The 13,798-nt window shown below is 39.4% G+C and overlaps 1 long non-coding RNA gene across 1 annotated transcript; it reads right to left on the bottom strand.

Moving 5' to 3' along the window:
- Positions 1-7,977: 7,977 nt before the first annotated feature.
- Positions 7,978-9,225, bottom strand: LOC140331562 (uncharacterized). The gene is made up of 2 exons (XR_011920944.1): positions 8,592-9,225; positions 7,978-8,319 (listed from the first exon to the last, which is right to left on the bottom strand). It is a non-coding gene; the product is annotated as an uncharacterized lncRNA (long non-coding RNA).
- Between the last annotated feature and the right edge of the window lie 4,573 nt (positions 9,226-13,798).

The following is a 13,798-nucleotide window of genomic DNA, read 5'->3' as shown; positions in this document are numbered from 1 at the left end:
TTTGCTGCACAATGCTGGCAACTACAAAGGTCAGTGAGGGTTTGTTTTAATTGTCATTTAATGCTTGTTAACAATATGTAAATGATGTATGAGTGTTCATAGTCTGGCCTCAGTTCAGCTGCATGATACAGTTTGACTCATTGTCATAACCCTATTATATCTCTAATATATTTCTGTGTTCTTTGGTATTAGTTACATTTTGATACTTGTTTAATATGTAAATTTAGTGCAACTCCTTTGGTAATATAACTCTCAGAGTAACACCGGTTAAGGTCAGGAATGTGACTCCTAAACAGGTAAATACTGTGAATCTCAATACTAGTGTTTCTCAACCAGGGTTCCTCAAGAGGTTGCTAGGGGTTCCTTGAGCTTCTCAGGTCAGTTTAGTGGCACCAATGATCTTTTTGTAAGGGTTGAATTCTTACCACAGGTCAACAATATGAGGAATTCTTCCCAATGACCTCTATGTAAATATACTGTGAGCTGTGGATATAATAATTATAGAAGGGGTTCCATGAAGACCTGAACGTTTTCTTCAAAGGTTCCCCCATGTTACAAAGGCTGAGAAAGTCTACTCTATAATCTGTACTCATAGTGTACTCAAATTCTAAGCCTTTCCTTACTGGAATCACACAGGAAAAACAGTGGCTAGGGAGGGATTTTATGTTCCAGATCACAATCGAGAGGAAACACTTTTGACCTGGCAATCCAAAAAAGAAGACCAGTAATATGAATTAGTTCCACTTGCTGAAATTTTCCCTTGCTTATCTCTTGTATGTATGTGCTAGGCTTGGAACTATTCAAACAATTTAACTGGAATTTCTAAAGCATTTCTAAAGCATGCAATTATAACTAAACTGTAATACAAAAGACTGCACAGCATCATTTTTGTGCCAGGTTTTGGTTTTCTGTATATATTTCACTAGAAAAGAGAACTGACATTTTCATAGCTGATTCTTTAAGGAACAAGTATTTTTCCATAGACTGTAATGACAGAGCTGAATCAATTTCTAAAAAAAATGTATCAAGAATGTGTCCTAATGTAAACTCAGTAGTAAGGCTATGTGCACATGTCAAATTATTGTTGCCTGAGACCAACAGTCATGTAAATTTTGGGTGAAAATCTGACTGATTCTGGAATGACCGCTGTTCACTCTTATAGAGGTGAATAAAGTGGGGTGTCCTTCACTCCTTCCTCCCCTCTACATAAAAAAGAACAGAGCTTATTCTTTCATCTGTCAATTGGATCAATGACGAAAGATCATTTCCAGCTATAGTAATCTTATGTGTGGACATACCTTAAATTTGTTATCAATTCTTTAACATTTACCACCACACCAATGCACTGCGGTAACACAAGTGACTGTGAGTTACTTCAGAATGCAATACTGTGTGATGCAATTTAAAATTTTAAATAGGACTGCAATGTAAGGCTGGTTTGCAGTGCAAAATATGTTTTACCTGTTACCTGTCCCAAAATCCACAGAAATGTCAAATTGCCCCAATGGTGGAATCCCTAGTGGTTCCAATCATGGCACTTCTTTGCTTGACTTGCTGGATAAATGAACATGATGATTAATATTAAGCTGACTCGAAGTCCCAGGACAGCTAGCTATATATTTTTATATATATATATATATATATATATATTTTATATATTTTTTTTATATAAATATATTTATGTCTTATGCTTGCCTATGTGCTGTTGCTGCCTTTATCTAGGGGTCTTCAGTGGCCTTGCAAATGTTTAGAATTATGTGAATAAACCTCAATATATTTATTTTCAGGATTTTGTGGATGTGCTCATTCTTTCTATTACCTTTCCACAAAGAGATATGATCAGTGTTTGCCCTGCGGCCTATGTTTACCAGAAAAATGCATGTAAGCTGTCAAGCAGGTTGCAGATATTTAATCACGTGGCAGCTTCTGCAGGTTATTTCCTCCATGGACTCATATTCATAGTTTTGTCTCGTAGGTAATTTATATGCTGACTTCCTATATCTTTAGAATGCCAGCACATTATATATTCATTTAATATAAACCATATAACCAATAAAAATTAACATTACCTCCAACAGTAGGGTAGTACAATTATTTGTATTCCTTTTTTTTTGTTATTTGAACTTTACTTTTTTGTAAGGGCCCAAGTACATTATTTTATACTCAGTGAGATATTCCTGCCACTGTTCTGTCCTGCCATGTTCTAGATCAGTGTTGCTTGACCTTTTTACCATGGAGGAACCACTTAAAATAACTTTTGGGTCTTCATGGAACCCCTCCTGTAATTACTATATCAACAGCTCGCAGTACATTAGTGTGGTCAGTAGGAAGAATGCCGCCAACCAGTGGTCGTCAACCTTTTCGGAGCCGTGTGTCACGCAAAAGGGAAGAAACTTCCCCCATAGTGACCCATGATGCCAGAACCCACCCACTCTCCCATCGCAGGACAGAGCCTTAGTCTCTGGACACAACCCGCCCACCGCTCCCACCCTTTAATCCGTATGATGGACATGGTCTACGGCTCCGGCCAGTGTGCCCCCCCCAGAGGGGTCCTTCTCCTGACCCCATTGAGGGGCGTATTGGCCAGAGCCGTAGACCACCAAAATTTTCACTCAAACCACTAATTTGCGACCACTGTTCTACATTACTGGCCATTGGGAAGGCTTCCACCCTTACAGCCAACAAGATCTTTGGTATGTGTTAAACTGACCTGAGAGTCATAAAAAGCTCATTGCTCAGGGAACCCCTAGCAACCTCTGGAGGAACCCTGGTTGTGAAACATTGCAATAACCAACCATCTGCAATGGCCATTATGAATGTTGGCATAATTCCTTCCATTAGTCATTAGACTGGACTGTAAGCAACCTAGCTGCAAGAAACAATCTTTGGTTTTGCTTTTAGATAGAAAAACAACTCCTAATACTGGTTGAAATCCTAATACTGGAGTCAAAAGGTGATTTAAGAAGTCAAAAAGTATTTTAAGCCAACAGTGGGTAAAGTTTGCATGGAGAGGAGCTTTAAAAAGCATCTCACAACTTTCCCCTATGCAAAATCATTCAGGTCTAAACATAGTAGGAGGGTTGCTACATCACAGAAAAAATAAATGAAAAAAGGGAAGTTTTTATACAAGAGCTGGTCTGAAAGGAGTGGTTGGTTTTGTTAAGTGATGTATAATTTACAAAACTTTGAAGAAAGTCCTTGTGTGTAGCCTCTAGGAGAAGGTCAAAAGTGTAATATACAATATTTACCAACAATATAGCAGGTACTTTCCCTAATGTAACAGGGGAAGAATTTGTAAAACATTGCAAATATATTTACATTTTAAAAACTGACATAATTATAACCAGCAACTAGGAGTCCTGTGTGGCCTTAGATGGGGTAACCTTTACTGGTGCCAGCCTAAGTGACCACTGCTTAAAATACACACCAAAAGTTGATACAATTTCAGTGGACCTGGTTGGTTGTTATATGCTTTTATCTACAATTGGTGCTAGACAGGAAGCACCAATATTAGGAGGTTAAAGGCTAGCCATTCTCAACTAGGCTTCCTCTAAAGGTTGCCAGGGGTTCCTTGATAAGTGGGTGATTGGCCTTCCATTTGCTGGAGCCTACATAGTTCTTAAGCCAACACCAGGGATGATCCAGAATGCCTTTGGCATTCTCGTGAAAATTTCCTTGAACTTCAGTTGGTTTTACGAAATTTCAGTGAACCGATTTGGCGAAACCATCGGAAGATCTAAGAAATTTTAACAGGAAGGGGAAGGGAATCTTCCCGTTTGCGGTCCCGGGGCATCAGAGGTTAATTAACCTCTAGTGCCAGGGATCGCACACTCTTCTCAATGAATACGGAGGCCTCAGCCGCATTCATTGAGAAGATGTGTGATCGGGGGCATTAGAGGTTATATAACCTTTTTTTTTAAGTTCGACCTTGATCAGCCAATTTACACTGGCCGTTGTTGCTTAAAATTCGGTAAGCGAGGATTCGCCGTGAGATGGAGTTTTAAAAACTCGCTCGCTCATCCCTAGCCAACATAATGATACCAGAGATCATTTAGCTGTCTTTTAGGCTATTGTCTGACTGGCAATGAGGTTGTGGTGCTGTTACTCCTTTCTCATGCCAGTGAACTGCTGTCTCGGGGAGACACTACCAGAAGCACTGCTACCCATGAAAGCCACATAGAGAATGACTTGGATTTGCAGTTGCAATTTCATGGTGGGTGGCTGTGAGCAAAATTGTACTGCTCACTTCCACCTGCTATTAAAATTGCAGATTTGATAGCAGATGGTAGTGAGCGATCAAGCGTCTGGCAAGGTACCAGCCACCAGGAGTCATGCAGGATCACTTGATCCCAAGGCAGGTCTAAACCTAGCCTAAAAGTAGCTGTTAGACCACTGGGAACGTTCTTCCAACTGACAACTAAAGTAAGTAGCATTTTCACACTGACACCCAAAGCAATGATTTTAGCGGGAAAATGGTTTTACAGGTTTCTCTGGGTAAAAAAAGGCCATCTAGGGCAAATAATTAGCAAATAATTTAGGTCCTAATTTAGGATTCCTGCAATAAGCCATCTTAGAATCTACCTAATCACAGTATACATTTATAGGCTCACTTTTACCTTTAAGCAGACCTATCGCCAAAAATTTTACTTTATATAAAAAAGTAGATAACCCTTTTATATTTAAGTAAAAATGTTCCTTATTGTTTTTTTTCTAAATTATTTTTTTTTCCTGCAAAAAAGCCAATCATGCATGCACAGTGAGCTCGGCACTCTTTTTTTCCCCATTTATACCAGGCTACGCCACCTGATTTTGTACCGGCACAGTTCAAGACTGGGTGACATAGGCAGAAGAAGAAAGTAGTCTTTATAATCTTCTCCATAGGAAGGCACAGTGGTTGTTCCTGATCTGTCATTTATCAATCCACCATTCAGGATTTGTGTGTGCAGCATTCCTTCATTCTTATCCCAGGAGGCTTCTGGCTGCTCCTTCTGCACATGTCTGAATTTGGTAAGGACATTTCATGCGAGTTTCTGGGACCAACTTGGGGCCACATGTAGAGGGATTGGGGGCTCTGCAGAGGTAAAGGTAAGTGACAGGTACACTTTAAGTAAGCCAGGAACAACATTATTTTTTTAACATATATTATTTAACATTATTTTTCATCTAGCCCTAATGAATTATTTTATTAATTACCATGGGGCCAGCCTAAGATGTAAGATATCTTTTGTATAAAGAGGAAATTTACTATAGATAAACTGTGTTATGTCAATGAAGCAAATATAGGGAGGACCAACAAAAGATTAATGAAGCGTGATGGTGGTTTGTCAACTTCCTCTTTAGTCATCACTGCAGATCACATCGCTTATTACAAACACTGAACAACACTGCTATATCCCACAGCACTACAGTAAAATATTGATATCCAGGAATTAAAATGTTTCTTTAGCCCAAATTTTTTTTTTTTTTTTTAAAGCAGAAGTAAACCTAAAACAATAAAACCACACCAAATCCATCCTCAATCCCGGCAATCAGGGTTTCTTCCATCGTGTACCGCGTTCTTCTTTCTACATCACCCGATCTTGCACTGTGCAGGCGTGAGATCAGATTGGGAAAAACCTTGCCAATCTCATGGCGCATGTGTGGGATCGTCAATTTTCTTCCCTACTGATGAAAGGGCATGCGCAGAATGAGCAGCAAAGAGCCCCCTGGGGTGTGTGACATAGGTATCTCAGGAGGCTTTGCACTCCCATTCATTCTCGATCGCCTAGGCCAGGGGTAGGCAAACTCCAGCCTCTAGGCCAGATATGGCCTAGCCAGTATTCCAGTCTAGCCTAACGCCCGCTTGGTTATTTGTTGTTGGATCCGGCCTAATTGAATTGTTGCGTTATTGTGAGTTCCCACGTCTAATTAACATCATCAAGTTCCCACACAGTAACCCAAATTACTATGCCTAAAGCAAGCAGAAGCTACCAGTCTCTGGAAGGTTGACCTCGAACGTTGTGTCTTCAACCCCAAATGGACCCCAAAGCCCTGTGTTTAGTGTGCAACGACACCAATAGCACTTTGAAGTGGTCGAATCTCAAGGGGCATTTTGATGCCAAGCAAGCGCACACGTACAGAGACTACACGGCGGATGAGCTGAAGACTGAGGCTGCTCGCTTGCAGTCACGGTTGGAAAAAAACTTTCCTTGGACAGCTTGTTTCTTCTGGTCTAGTGTGCCTTCTTGACCTCCTGAAATGGCCTAGTAGTCCAAAACGTTTGCCAGCCCCTGGCCTAGGCGATTGAGAATTAAGAGGGCGGTGCCGCACCATTTTTTTTAAAAAGGGTGTTGTATTTAAAAAACAGTAACAAACAAAACTTTTTACTTTAAATAAAAGGGTTGTCTACCCTTTTATGTAAAGTAAAAATTCTGCGATTTGGGTAAGCTTTAGGTTTGGATAGTGTGGGCAATAATTAGAATTCCTGAGAGGATTTGTTGCCATTAGAGGCTTGGTTGGAGAGATTTCTGAAAAAGCTTTTTTACTAAAAAGACAGGTAAAGGTAGTGAAGGAAACTCTCTAACAGCAACACATAGGGGTCTTTTTTATAAAGCAGTGAATCTGACAGTCACTAAAATATTCCCTGGTGTGAAATGCATTACTGCCATTTAAACACATAGACCTGAAACAGGGCAAACATAGGAAGGTGCAAAGTATGCTCAGGACCCTCCTCAGCTCTCAGGAGGCCATGGGGGCCAATTGACAGGGGAGCTCCAAGTTAGTTTTGCACACAGCCCACTGTTGGCTACATTTAATACTACTTGGAAGAATCTCCAGCAGAGAATGTCAAATCCACTGCTTTGTAAATAGACCCCATAGTGTTTTGGGGGAATGTTCGAATTCCTGGCATTTTTTTATTTTTGAAGATTTTATCTCAAATTCTGCTGGTAAAAGGTTGTCTATGGAACAAGAAGTGAGAGGAAACCTCTGTAATTGTGCCCTGGGTGGTGAAATTGCCACTATTTATCCATATCAGAGCATGCGGGATGTTAGTTGGGGCCCACCTATCTTCTACTATGCAGATGGAGAAGGCCAACTTTAGGGGGCTCAAACAAAAGCTCATGGAGGTATTTTTGAAGCAGTTTTGATAACAAAATGCACTTTATTATGTCTAGCTGGAGGGTCAGCGTATATGTAAACCTGGAAAAGACAAAGCATTGGTTTACCCATGCCATGCAGAGAATAAGGAGTGGCCCCATGTATGCCCATTTATTCTTTTAATTCTTCCAAATATGGCTGACTAATAAAGACAAAGAACCCCATAAACTGCAAGATATTCATGTAACGAATACTCATAAATTGGAGACTTTGACTGGTAAATTGAGGTTTTTCTCAGTGATCACGATTATTATCAGCCTCTATAGCCGCATCAGGTACTATGTTCGAAGTTTTCAATGTATCAGCACTCTGTGACCCGTTGATAAATTGGAAAGTTTTTTTGTCCCCTGCCAGTAGGTTCCCTGCTTTGCGAGATTCTACAATAAGAAAAGCTCACGATAGCTGCTGATAGGAAAGCTTTAGGGCTTATTTGGTAGAAGAAGAGGGATGTCAGACCACTGCAGAGAGACCACAGCTTCAATAAAGAGAGCAGGGATCCTTGTCTGAAGCATGCTGTCAGCAGGGAGGCTTTTCTACCAAGACTGCTTTCTAAATAAAACAAATGATAAGAGTGCTAATATTTTGTTTTGATGCACTGGGAATCTACTAAGTTGGTTTATACTAAAAAACCCCTTTAAAACAGCAATACCATTTTGTTTTTTTAATCTGCCTACAGCTCTGTGGTCAAACTAAGGCTGGCCATATCCATGTTGGTTTTTCCATCCTTATGTGCAGCCTATTTCATTATTTCAGAGAATCAACCATAATTTAAACCTTTATTTCAGCATTTAATCAGTAGTGATTAAAATTGAGTATAGGATGAAAACAAAACTTGATTGGTCAGGCTACAAAATTTTAATGAATTGTACAAATATGTGACAGTTTTTGGGACCTTTTCGATAATTGAGTCATTGATCAAGTAAAAAAAAAGTAATTGGTTTGCATTTGACAAAGAAACAGTATCTTTCAAAGATTTTCTTCCAAAATTTCAGGAATTTCAGGAATTTCAAAGATCCAATTCTTCTCTTCCAAAGATTCCAATATTCTTCAAAGATTTGACAACCCATTGACTGCAGTATGTAGACTGAATTTCCATAGACTGTAGACTGATGACATTTATTTTTTACACAATTAAACTAAGTTTGTGCATTTCTATGTTTAAAGTACCAATAACTTCTCTCCCTGTAAAGAATAAGATAAATAGATAAATACATCTTCCTAATCTGGAAAAATATCCCTGATTAAAGTTTCTTCTGAAACCAGCAATTCGGGGAGTGTGTTCTCTGGTCCCCGCCAAAACCTCTATACCACTATTGTGTCCTTTTGGCAAATTCATTAAAGCAGTATTAAAGTGGGACTCAACTCTAGAATTAAAAAATTAAATTAAGCAGGTCTTTTATTGCAGAATGGACAGGCAACATACCTGTCTGTTGCAATTTTTTAAATACACTCACCTGTCCTTCATGGGCGCCTCCATCTTCTTTCTTTTCCTCCTTCTGGTTTCTGTCTTTGGCCAGGATGACATATCATCTGTGCAGACCACAGGAGGAGTTGGGATGTGTTGGGTATCCTGGGTAATCCATGTATTGGCAGAAGAATACAGCAATCAGGCAGGTAAGTATGTTTTATTGCAGAAGGGACATCACCTGTCCTTTTCTACAAAGACCACCCTTTAAAACGAAGGCAATACACTCAAAGTCATTGCTTTATTTTCTTCTTTTGATTTCGGCCTGTGCCAGGCATTATCCATAAGCCGGTTTCTCCAGTTTTAGTCCTACTGGCAGCAGGCCTGCAAGTGCCCTGAGAAAACAAAATATTGCAAAAGCTGCTGTAGTGACGTTGGAAATTCAATGTTCTTTCTGGGAAGAAGGTCAGAAAAACAAACAGCAGCTGGTAAACGTAAAGGTTCAGTGAACCAGGACAGCCAGCAGGAAACTCTTCTTGGTAATACACTAGTGTTGTGTTCTCAGTTTGTATGATACTGACTTTCCTACAGATTGGTAAATGCAATGTAACTCAACACAATGCCCACCTATCGATGCAAACTGATAAAAGGGGCTTTCCATATACAGAGCAGTGGGGGATATATGTGCATTCTGTCTTTAGTTGATAATTGGTAAGGGCCTCCTGCTCCAGGTTAAAAACTATTTATTTTAAAGGGAATGTACAGTCAAATCAGTTTGATTTTAAAAAAAAAAACATCATTAGGATGCAGGAATTGTGAATATTGTGAATGCAATCTAAATGCAACACGTTAATACATTTTGAACAAGTTTAGAATGCAATGAAAGGTGTCACCTGAAGCTCACCAAATATCTGTTCTTTTTTATCATTCTATAGAGCCCGTTCCTAGTACTCTGTTAAGACATTTCAAATGCATGTTGCAATGGCCCAGTCAAAGTATGGACCTCACTCCTGTCTCCTGTGCCTGCTGGCAGTTATGACCCCGGATGTGCCTGCTCGTACAGGTTTAACCCCCTGGGCGGTTCATTTCTATCTGGATTTATATCCGTCTAAAAGTGGTACAGTGTCTTTCATGAAAATTTAATTTACATTGTAGGCCTGTAATTCTTAGGCATAACTCATGGAAATATGTCCAATATTTAATAAATTTAATAATAAACTTTAAATAAAAAACACAAAAATCTGTTAAAACAATAGTGCATAAATAAATCAAAAATACTGAAACCTGTAGTATACATATATATAATATATATATAATATAATGATTACTTTGTATTGGATTCAATACAGTTATTTTGTATTGAATCTAACGCAAAATAATTTGATATCGCAGCCACGTTCCCTCGCATGCAGTGACGCACGCACCAACCTCACCGGGAGCGTCAGCGCAATCGTCAGGGGAATGACTGAAGGAAGAGGATGTGGCCAGAGGATGAGATTGGATGGCCAGGACTGAAAGACCCCGGTGGGACCAGGTAAGTCTTTTTTATTTTTTTTAGCTACCCTCGGGGTTACCACTATCAGCTGTTTTTTTTACCCTGAGCCACACTTGGGGTTATCACTCAGAAGGTTAATATGCATGACCCCTCCTGCATGCCATTACCCACTTGACAGACCCTAGATATTTAGCTGGCTCAGACACAGCGCTGATGTTCGAGCTGAACTGATTCCTGCTAAGCTGCCACCCAGTTGCCTGTTTCCCTGTTCTGCTCCTGTTCAAACCCCTTGTTGTCTGTTATTTCCCTGGCTGTTCCCTTGTGCAGTTCCTCTCTCGCTGTTCCCAATGTCCTTCTGTGTCACCTGCAATCCTGTGTGTCCTGGTGCTGCCTGTGTCTGTCACCCTCCAGTGTCCCATGACCCCGTGTCACCCATGCCTCATTGTTACCTACTGGTACTTGACCCCTGGCTTGCCTCTGACCTAGCCTGTTTGCTGCCTGCCTCGACCCTGGGCCCTTTTCGACTACTCTCGTCTGATGATTTTGTTTTTCGTGTTTTTCTGCCTACCCTGGTATGCCCAAGGACCTTCACTTGGTATCAGTCTGCCGTGCAACATCTTCACCACTAAAGGCTCTTGGGAAGATCAGGCTGGTACTTAGATTTTTTTTTTAGATTAGTTTTTTGTACAGGACATAGAGTTTCCAGTGCACTATGGGTAACAAAAGAGAGTGCACAGCAGCAATCTACATTAGGCCATGCAGTCTCCCACTGAAACCTAACAAAGAGGAGGAGGTAAAACTGTATTATTTCAATTGAAATTCTGAATATAGTAATAAATATATAGAAAACATTATCAAAAAGAACCATAAGCTTGGATGAAAAATTAAGTTATGGAATGTAATAAAGGACTGCTGAAATCACTTCCTACTAATATAATATTTTGATATAATTTCCTTCAATCAGAACAGCTAATTCACAGCCAAATAAGTGACTCACGCGTTCAATAAATCATGCCAACTGGCAGCACGGATTACACCTAGGACAGTAATAAATCTTTGCATTGCATCATAGGAGCCCGAACTTTTTTAAGACGCAAGCGACTTGGTGAGCAGGAAAATGCCATCGCACAAAAAACAAATAAAAAAAACAAACCCTTAAATCTTAAGGCACAATGAATAAAATCTCATGAAAAACGTTAACATGCTATTACAAATTCAAATGCATTTTTTTACTTTTTTGAATAATGCCTAGAGGTGTTGGCATGAAAGACTTTGCAAAGGCACTTCCTGTTATAGCGTGACACCACTTCTTTCAGGAGATGGGGTAATGCCGATATTAGAACAGATTCAGGCACTTATACTAGTTGTTGTTAGAACATATTTAATTAGTAGTAAGTCTTTTATTTTCACTCAGCTCTAAATGTTAGACCCAGATCATTGTGTGATACTTTCCCACCCCCTAGATTGGAAGCTCTTTGGGGCAGGGCCCTCCCCTCCTCCTGTGTCATTGTCTGTATGTTTGTCTTTTACAATCCCTATTTATTGTACAGCGCTGCGTAATATGTTGGCGCTATATAAATCCTGTTTACTATTATTATTATTAATATTAATAATAAAATTAATATTAAAAATAAAAATAATAATAATAATAGTTTGGTTCTCATTGCTGGTTTTTGTGAGGAAATGCTGGGAAATTTTGGTTCTGTTCATTTGCCAGGTTAGCTTTCTGTGCATCATGGGAGTTGAATTTTTCTTTCTGGCTTTGATGTGTTTGATTATCACATGTAGGCTAAATGATGTCTGTGACAACCTATAAGTCACATGCAAAACCAAGTTCACATTTCTGAATTACATCGGTTGTTTTAAAGAAAGGGATATACATTTTCTAATATCATGATGAGTTCATGGTATACAGTAATAAAATATAAAAATGATATCTAGGTATGACTTGATATCATCTTCCAAGAAGAAGAAGAAGTGTCTCCTCCGCATTATGCACCACATGCACTTGACACTGGGAATCCACAAGCCATATGACATTTTTACTTCCCTTTTAGTTTTACATATACATAACAAAAAATAATATACACATAATAAAATATACAGAATAAAGAATCAAATGCATGATTTGAAAATCCCTGTGCACATAAATTCCAAAAGGGTTCAAGCTCTCTTGGGCCAAACGTGTGCACCGAAATTTTAAACCAATGCTTGCAATAAAGTAGCATTTATTTCCTCCAGGAACTGGTGCTGTTTGCAATGTTTTGATTATTTCTCATTTTTCACTAGTTTGTGTCTGTAGAACCCACGTGCATTTCCTTCTTCCTAGAATAAAGAAGATAATCCAGTTGGCACCAGACATTCTGAATACATTGCACTGTAGTTTTCTTGGAAGGTACGATTAAAAAATAATGAAAAGAACAAAGGGCCTGATTTATAAAAGCTTTATTATAGGCAGCATGGTTTTTAGCACTCTGGCCTGGGTCCCTGGTTCGAATCTCAGCCAGGACACTATCTGCATGGAGTTTTCAGGTTCTCCCCATGTCACGTGGGTTTCCTCAGGGTAATCCGGTTTCCTTCCATATTCCAAAAACATGCAGGCAGGGTATTTGGCTTCTCCCAAAATTAACGTTAGTTAATGACATACCACTATGGTAGGGACATTAGATTGTGAGCCCTTTGAGGGACAGCTAGTGACAAGTCTTTGGACCTTGCACAGCGCTGTGTAATATGTCTGCGCTATATAATTACTGTGTAATATTAATAATAATAATAAAGCGCTCCAGGGCTCCAGAGGATGCACTTTCATCAGTGAAGTTGGGTGATCCAGCAAACCTGGAATGGTTTTGGTCCAGGAATAAAAACATTTGCTAACAATTAGCAATTGACTTTTAGGAAAGCCATTTAAGGTTTGCCAGATTGCCCAGCTTCACTGATGAAAATACATCCTTTTCAGCCTTGGAGAGCTTTATTAAATCAGGCCCAAAGCACCAATGCATGTAATGTGCAATATAACATTTTTGTGTGTAAATGCTTGTGTTGCACAACATACTAATAGCAAGCTTGCCTTAATGGCTTTAAAAAGAACACAGAGCACCAATGCATGTAATGTGCATACTTGTGCATCCTGGATCCCTGTATACCAAGCATCCAAATCAGTCTATATTCTCCATTCTCAAAACCCCACAAGAGCCTAAAGAAGCATTTGCTTTCCTCCCAAGACAGATTGTGATTGTGGTACATTGATTTCTCTTCTGCCCATAGTGTGTGTTCATAGAAAAACCATGCACCATCCAGGATAATTCACATGGAACTGGGCATTTCAAACACAATGTGGTTGTACTGCATTACCCTTGGAAGTTCTCTTTAGATGTCATTGAGAAATATTGGCAACACAGAGCAGCAATGCAAGCTGTGTGGATTACCATGCATTTCCATGTAAATGTTTGCATTTTAGCAACATACTAGTGGGTCCGATTCTACAATCCCTGCAAACAGACCTTCCAATTGGGTACACATTGTGCATGGTCAAAAGTATGTAACAAAATAATAAGCCAATGTCATACTTCTGCAGCATTTACTTACTGCTGCCTACATGCCTTGTTTTTTTTCTTCTTCTTCACGTGTGCCTGTCACTAAAACCTTTTGCACTTCCTTCTTCCTTGAAGAGAGATGGGATTTCAGCCATTGCAAAAAAATGTGCACAGCTTAATATAAAATGCAATTATATTTTAGGAAATTAGATAATTTGACTATAACAA

Source organism: Pyxicephalus adspersus, chromosome 5, assembly GCF_032062135.1.
Source record: "Pyxicephalus adspersus chromosome 5, UCB_Pads_2.0, whole genome shotgun sequence".
Classification (NCBI taxonomy): Eukaryota; Metazoa; Chordata; class Amphibia; order Anura; family Pyxicephalidae; genus Pyxicephalus; species Pyxicephalus adspersus.
Note: the sequence above shows the minus strand (reverse complement) of the source record. Positions and strands in the feature narration are given on the sequence as shown.